This window comes from Dama dama, chromosome 9 (assembly GCF_033118175.1).
Source record: "Dama dama isolate Ldn47 chromosome 9, ASM3311817v1, whole genome shotgun sequence".
Lineage (NCBI taxonomy): Eukaryota > Metazoa > Chordata > Mammalia > Artiodactyla > Cervidae > Dama > Dama dama.
This window is the reverse complement of record NC_083689.1, coordinates 99,581,115-99,587,234: the sequence shown is the minus strand read 5'-3', so window position 1 is coordinate 99,587,234 and position 6,120 is coordinate 99,581,115. Positions and strand designations below refer to the sequence as shown.

Sequence of the window (6,120 nt, the reverse complement as noted above, 5' to 3'; positions counted from 1 at the left end):
GGAAGCAAAGATAAGAGTTGTTAATGTAGATGAGGGGGAAAGTGTTGGATGTTTGACAAGAGAAATAAAAGAACGAAATAGTCATCTAGAAGTGTGGAAAACTAAATGAGCCAGAGAAATGTAGCAAGATTGGTAGACAGGAATAAGGAACTGGTAGAGATGAATAACCTTCTCTATAAAATGAGATCAGTCATGATTATGCTCATTTTGTAAATGAGGAAATCGAGGCAGAGAAAAAAAATGGAACATGAATTATCACACACTAATAAATGCCAAAATTAAAACACACATCACATCTGAACATGATGATCAACCACATTATCCTGACTAATCTTTATGAGGACACCAGGAGGTAGAGTGTCGTCACAATTTGAAGTAAATCATCCCCCATTCCCTCATGAAATGTCATTACCTTCATGACTGGGGTTTAGGAGGCAGAAGCCCCATAAGCCAAAACAGAATGAAAGAAAGCCTGTGTTTCCAAATTTGGAGGAACTCAGACCTGTAAGCAAATGTGGAACGGAAGAAGTATATGGGGGCTGTGGAAGAGTCACAGGTACCTGTACATGCCACAAGATATGGATGATAGCAAGAAAAAAAAAAAAAAAAGAAGAAGAGAAAGGGTGGGGGGGGAAATGCTGAAAAACTGAGCCACTTAATTGCTGCAGATTCTTCCTTTGAAACCTGCTCACTGTGGGATTTTAAAATGATTCACCTTCCTAAGCTCCCATCACAGATATTCCTTAAAAATAGATTGCTATGCTTAAAACAGATTGAAAGCTCAATCTTATATCATGTATATTTTACTGCAATAAAATTAAAACATACTGATTCGAAAAACATGTTGTGAACATTAGTTCTCTCTAAAGAAAAAAAAAATGAATTGCAATACGGGGCTAATTGAGTTGAAAAGTATAGTTTGTCAGGGATGATTCAAAAACAAAAGGAGAATACTTTCTTGGGTATGAGCCCAGGAAGCTTCCTTATATTCTTAAGTTAGGAGAAAATGAACATTTATCAAATAAGCTCATTTTCATCTCAGAAGCTCTCAGAGCAGGTGTTACCAGGAGAATGAACAGTGGGGGTTAGAAGGCTGAACCAGAGATAGACATAGAGGAAGAGGAACGCCTGAGGTGGGGTGACCCTGTCCACAGGCCTACTGTCAAGGGCTTCTCCTGAGACCCCTGATATTACACTAGAACTGTTCACACCTTCAGCTGCACTCTGTCTACACTGACACCGGGCCAGTGGTGAATAAAGCTCTCCTGCAAGATAAACAAAGATTAGATATGTTCCAGAAAAGTCAGCCATAACATATGAAGTATGGAGACTTGGCATGATGTCTTTAAAATATTAAAGACAGAAGGACAGGGGGTGATGAAGGGAGGTTGAGTCATTTGGAGCTAATGAAAGACAAGAAACTAGTACTAGTTAGTAAAAATCTTAATGTTATTTTCATCAATAATTTTTAGTTGTAACATGAAATGTTAAGCAAGTATAATCCAGACAGTCGTATATGTCAACGTTTCAAAAATTCTTGTCCTTTGTCATACACTCCATACTTAATGTGATAATTCTCTTAATGTACATCTTTGCTTCTGGACAGCTATTAGTTAAAAATCTCATTCAGGCGGTCTACAATTTTTACTTTTGACTTAAAATATAAGATTGTAGAAATGCAGTGTTTGCTTTTCATTCTCTTTCCAGTAATATTTTGTCATAAAATGAGAAATACAAACTGCAAGTTGAATAGAAACTGGCCATTAGCTGATTCTGCTCAATTTGTACTTCTAAAACAATCATTATTTGTAATTATATTTTGCTTCCATAATGATGGTTATTAAAGCGACTCACTCAAAATGAGAACTTAGCAAAATAATTCTAGACAACCTCACCTTGACAACAGTACCTCCAAAAACACAATTATTTCATGACAGCTGGAAGTACTTCCCACTGTTTGTCTTTTAGGAATGAGACAGCACACAGTTTCTGGTCATCAAGGATACAAAACCTTTTGTATTTTTGCCAGCTCTGCTATGAAACAATGCTAACTTTTAAAGCACTGTTAAATCAATCAGAGTTATACAATTACACGGTAGAGAACAGAATTTGTTAATGGGAAGTTAAATCTAAAGTAGGGAAGTATTAATCTCCAAAAGTGTTGTGACAATAAAAGCATGAATTTAATCAGTGAAGTGTGTGCTTCTTAGAACGTGTGTTAGCCTGCTCATCGCATGGTTTTCTGTGCACCTACTTTATCATCCTGCAAGTCAGACTTTAGACATGTAGAGATGGGTGTCATGTAAGTCTGTTTAAACACAGGAAAGTTTCGTAAAACTCAGGTCAATTCAATAGTTTAGAGGCCATCAGTAGTCTTCGTTAGGGCACCCATGTTTCAATCTTCTCTTATCTTTCCAGAAATATTATCCCTGTACTCCAGAAAACTCTAAATTCCTGCCAAACAAGTTTCTAACTTCTTTGTTTTGATCACATGCTTTCCCTTATTTAAAAAAAAAAAAAAATCACATTAGCTGTGTGTAGTTGCCCGGGACTAGGAGCTTAAGTTTAGAGGGAAGCCTTATTCGGTGGATATCAACTATGGGCATGGGCTTCTGCCGGGGCTAGCCCTAGAGTACAGAGAAGGCCGCCTTTTTGGTTCCCCTCCCCACGGAGTGGGAGTGGGGGGGCACACTAGGCCTCGGGACATCCCCGGTCTCAAGTAGGTCTTGTCTGCCGGCAAGGGCGCCCCAAAGGCGGGCGGCGCCATGTCGCCGGTTGCTTACGCCAGCAGCGATGAAAGTGAGCCGGCTGCGGCTGAGCCGGAGCCGGAGGAGAAGGAGGAGGCGGCGGCGGGCCCTACACCCGGGCCCACTTTAGGGGGCTTGTTCCCTTCTCTTCCCGCACCCGAGGGTCCGGCCTTGCTGCCTCCGCCCCCCACCCCAGATGCTGGCTCCAGCCTTCCCCCCGCCGCTGTTGCTGCCCCCACCCACCGGCGACCCCCGGCTCCAGCCTGGGAGGCTTCCCCTCACCTCCAGGCGTGTGCCCGGCTGAAGCGGCGGGAGTTGGGGAGGCGCCCGGATTGGGGCTGCCCTCGCCCCGAGGCCCTGGCCTCAGTCTGCCCCCAACTATCGGCAGTGCCGGCCGCCCCCTCCCGGGGCTTCCAAAGCCAGAGAAGACGACAGAGCCGGTGGAGATTGCGGCGCCAGAGTTGCATACGGGGGATTCAGATTCTGAGGAAGATGAACCCACAAAGAAGAAAACTGCCCTTCAGGGATCCAGTGAGGGGACTGGTGTGTCCGCCTTGCTTCCCCAACCTAAAAACCTGACTGTGAGAGAGACGAACAGGTTGCCTTCTCCCATGCCTGCCCCATGCCTCCTCCCGGAAACCCTCGCATGGCTCCTCTGACACTAAGCCCTCCAGGCAGGCTTCTAAGCCCAAGGCTTCTCTTGCCCCTGCTGTGGGCGCCACAACCACAGCTATCAAGACTGCCGCCCAGAGTGCTGCCCTGCAGGTGACGGGGCAGATCACGCAGGAGGAGGACGACAGTGATGAGGCAGTAGCCCCTGAGAACTCTTTCTCCCTCCCTGAGAAGGCCGAGCCGCCTGAAGCCGAGCCATACCCTTCCCCCGTCCCCACTGTCCCAGAAGAGCTGCCTCCAGGCGCAGAACCAGAGCCGGCCTTCCGGGACGAGGCAGCCAATGCCCCCTTGGCATTCAAGATGGCAGCAGGCTCAAGTGGGGCCCCTTGGATGCCTAAGCCTGGGGATGACTACGGCTACAGTCAGTTTTCCACATATGGCGATGCCAATGCTGCTGGTGCTTACTATCAGGATTATTACAGTGGTGGCTACTATCCCGCACAGGACCCGGCTCTGGTCCACCCCCCACCCCCCCCACCCAAGGAAATTGCCCCAGATGCGTCCTTCATCGATGCCGAAGCATTTAAGCGGCTGCAGGGCAAAAGGAACCGAGGGAGGGAGGAGATCAACTTTGTGGAGATTAAAGGTGACGACCAACTCAGTGGGGCCCAGCAGTGGATGACCAAGTCATTGACAGAAGAGAAAACCATGAAGTCATTCAGCAAAAAGAAAGGTGAGCAGCCAACAGGCCCTCAGCGGCGGAAACACCAGATTACGTATCTGATTCATCAGGGTAAGGAGCGGGAGCTGGAACTGAAGAACACCTGGTCGGAGAACAAGCTGAGCCGCCGGCAGACCCAAGCCAAATACGGATTCTAGGGCTCTGGACCTGACTGCCCCTGGATCTCCAGCAGCCCAGCTGGCTTGGCCCCCAGCTTCATCTCTGGGACCCCAGCTGATCCAAGCCCAGGATCTCTTTCCCTGAGGACCCAGCCCTCACCTCTGCGAGAATGAACATATTTGATAGATTTTTCTTAACAAAAGTTAGAAAATTCAGCTCCTTTCTGTCTTGGAGCTAGCAAAGACTCAAGTGATGCCTCAGAAGGGCCTCTGAGTTCTTGGATGGGAGTTTTGCTCCCTGTTGGGTGTGATGATATGTTGAACCCCTCCCTCCATCTTTTTTGTTTGTTTGTTTTTTTAAACCAGGGATGTCTGTTGAAATAAAATATTCAGTCCAACAGAAAAAAAAAAAAAATTCTCCACAGCTCATTCTTCTATTTCCCAGATGTAAGTTTATTCTATCCTTCAACCTCCAGTTCAAAGTTTCTCCCTCCATAAAGCCATCTTTGATCCATGAACTTTTTTATTAATACTTCGAGTGAAACCACATGCTATCTACTGTAAAGAATCATACAACTTTACAGTACCTCTGTGACATCACATACTTTTAATACTTTATGTGAGTTATGTATGCACATGTCTACTTTTCTGTAATAAGGATAGGAATCAGGTCTTAACATGTCATGATAGTAGGTACTTGATAGGTAGTACTTAACTCTTGTAGAATAATTCATATTGAATTATTTGAGGACTACTTAATGCTATATAGATTTACAAAGCATTTGACAGTAAATCTGACTATGTTCTACTATTATTGTTAGGTAGGAAGTTAGGCATGAGCAATAAGGGGTGGCCTAGTTGAAAAAGACTCAAGCTGATGCTAAACCTAGCCCAGACCTGCTCCAGTGAGGCCCAAGAGAGCTCACAGATATGCTACAAAATAACCACAGAGACTTTTCCAACTGTGGCCCATGAACCCAAGGTGCATCGTGGCCACAGACTAACCATAGGGAGGTCCTCTTTGCGCACAGGCCCCCTTGATGGACAGCTGTGTCCTTAAGTGACGTTAGACAGCTAGGACCCTATTAAGAGTTCATAAATTTATTCTATACACACAAACATACATCTGATTACAACAGACTGAATTATGGGAAAGACAGGCTCAATAGAGCATAATTGCTCCATAACATAATCGTTGTTATGTAACTTGCAAATGTCAAATCAAAACTGTCAGTCTACTCCCACCTAGATGAATATCTAAATGCCTTGTCTTGAAAACTCCATACCTCATCATTCCAGTGCCTATGCCTTTCTTGTCTTGGCACACCTCTCCCTTGATGGAGGGCTTCTTTCTGTTATTTCTTCAGTGAACTCGTTTTTGCCACAGGGAAGACCTCAAATTCTTCTTTGGGTCCTGACCAAGAACTGAGACCCACAAGGAAGGGATCTCTATTCAGCTCTCCCTACCTGTACTGAAACCCAAATGCCAATAAATAAAAGAGGAACGACAACGCATATGTGCAACCATAACTACATTAACGTGACCAGAATTTGTGGGGAAAAGAACAGATTCTCAAAATGCAGAAAATCTCACAGACATAACGCTTGAAGTAATTATACTCTCAACTAAAATTAATTTCATTTGATTCAATTAAATTATTTATTAAGGCCAAATTGGCTTTATCCACACAGTTTCTCAAAATTTTCTATAAAGCTTTCACAGAGTTAGAGAGATGAAAAGTGATTCTGACTATATATTCTGATTACTTTATTCGCTCATCATCATAAAGTAAGGACAAAGGCAAGGGTACATGGCATGTTAAACTCTTCCTTGTATCTTAGCCTAGCATTGTCTAAGTAAATTTCCATTCTCTTATTGACTCATCTCTCTTCTTTCCTCAAATGAATGCAAACCATTTCA

General features: G+C 44.4%; 1 pseudogene; it reads left to right on the top strand.

Annotated features, from left to right (window-relative positions):
* Positions 1-2,765: 2,765 nt before the first annotated feature.
* LOC133061504 (proline-rich protein PRCC-like) lies at positions 2,766-4,408 on the top strand (annotated as a pseudogene).
* The last annotated feature ends 1,712 nt before the right edge of the window (positions 4,409-6,120 follow it).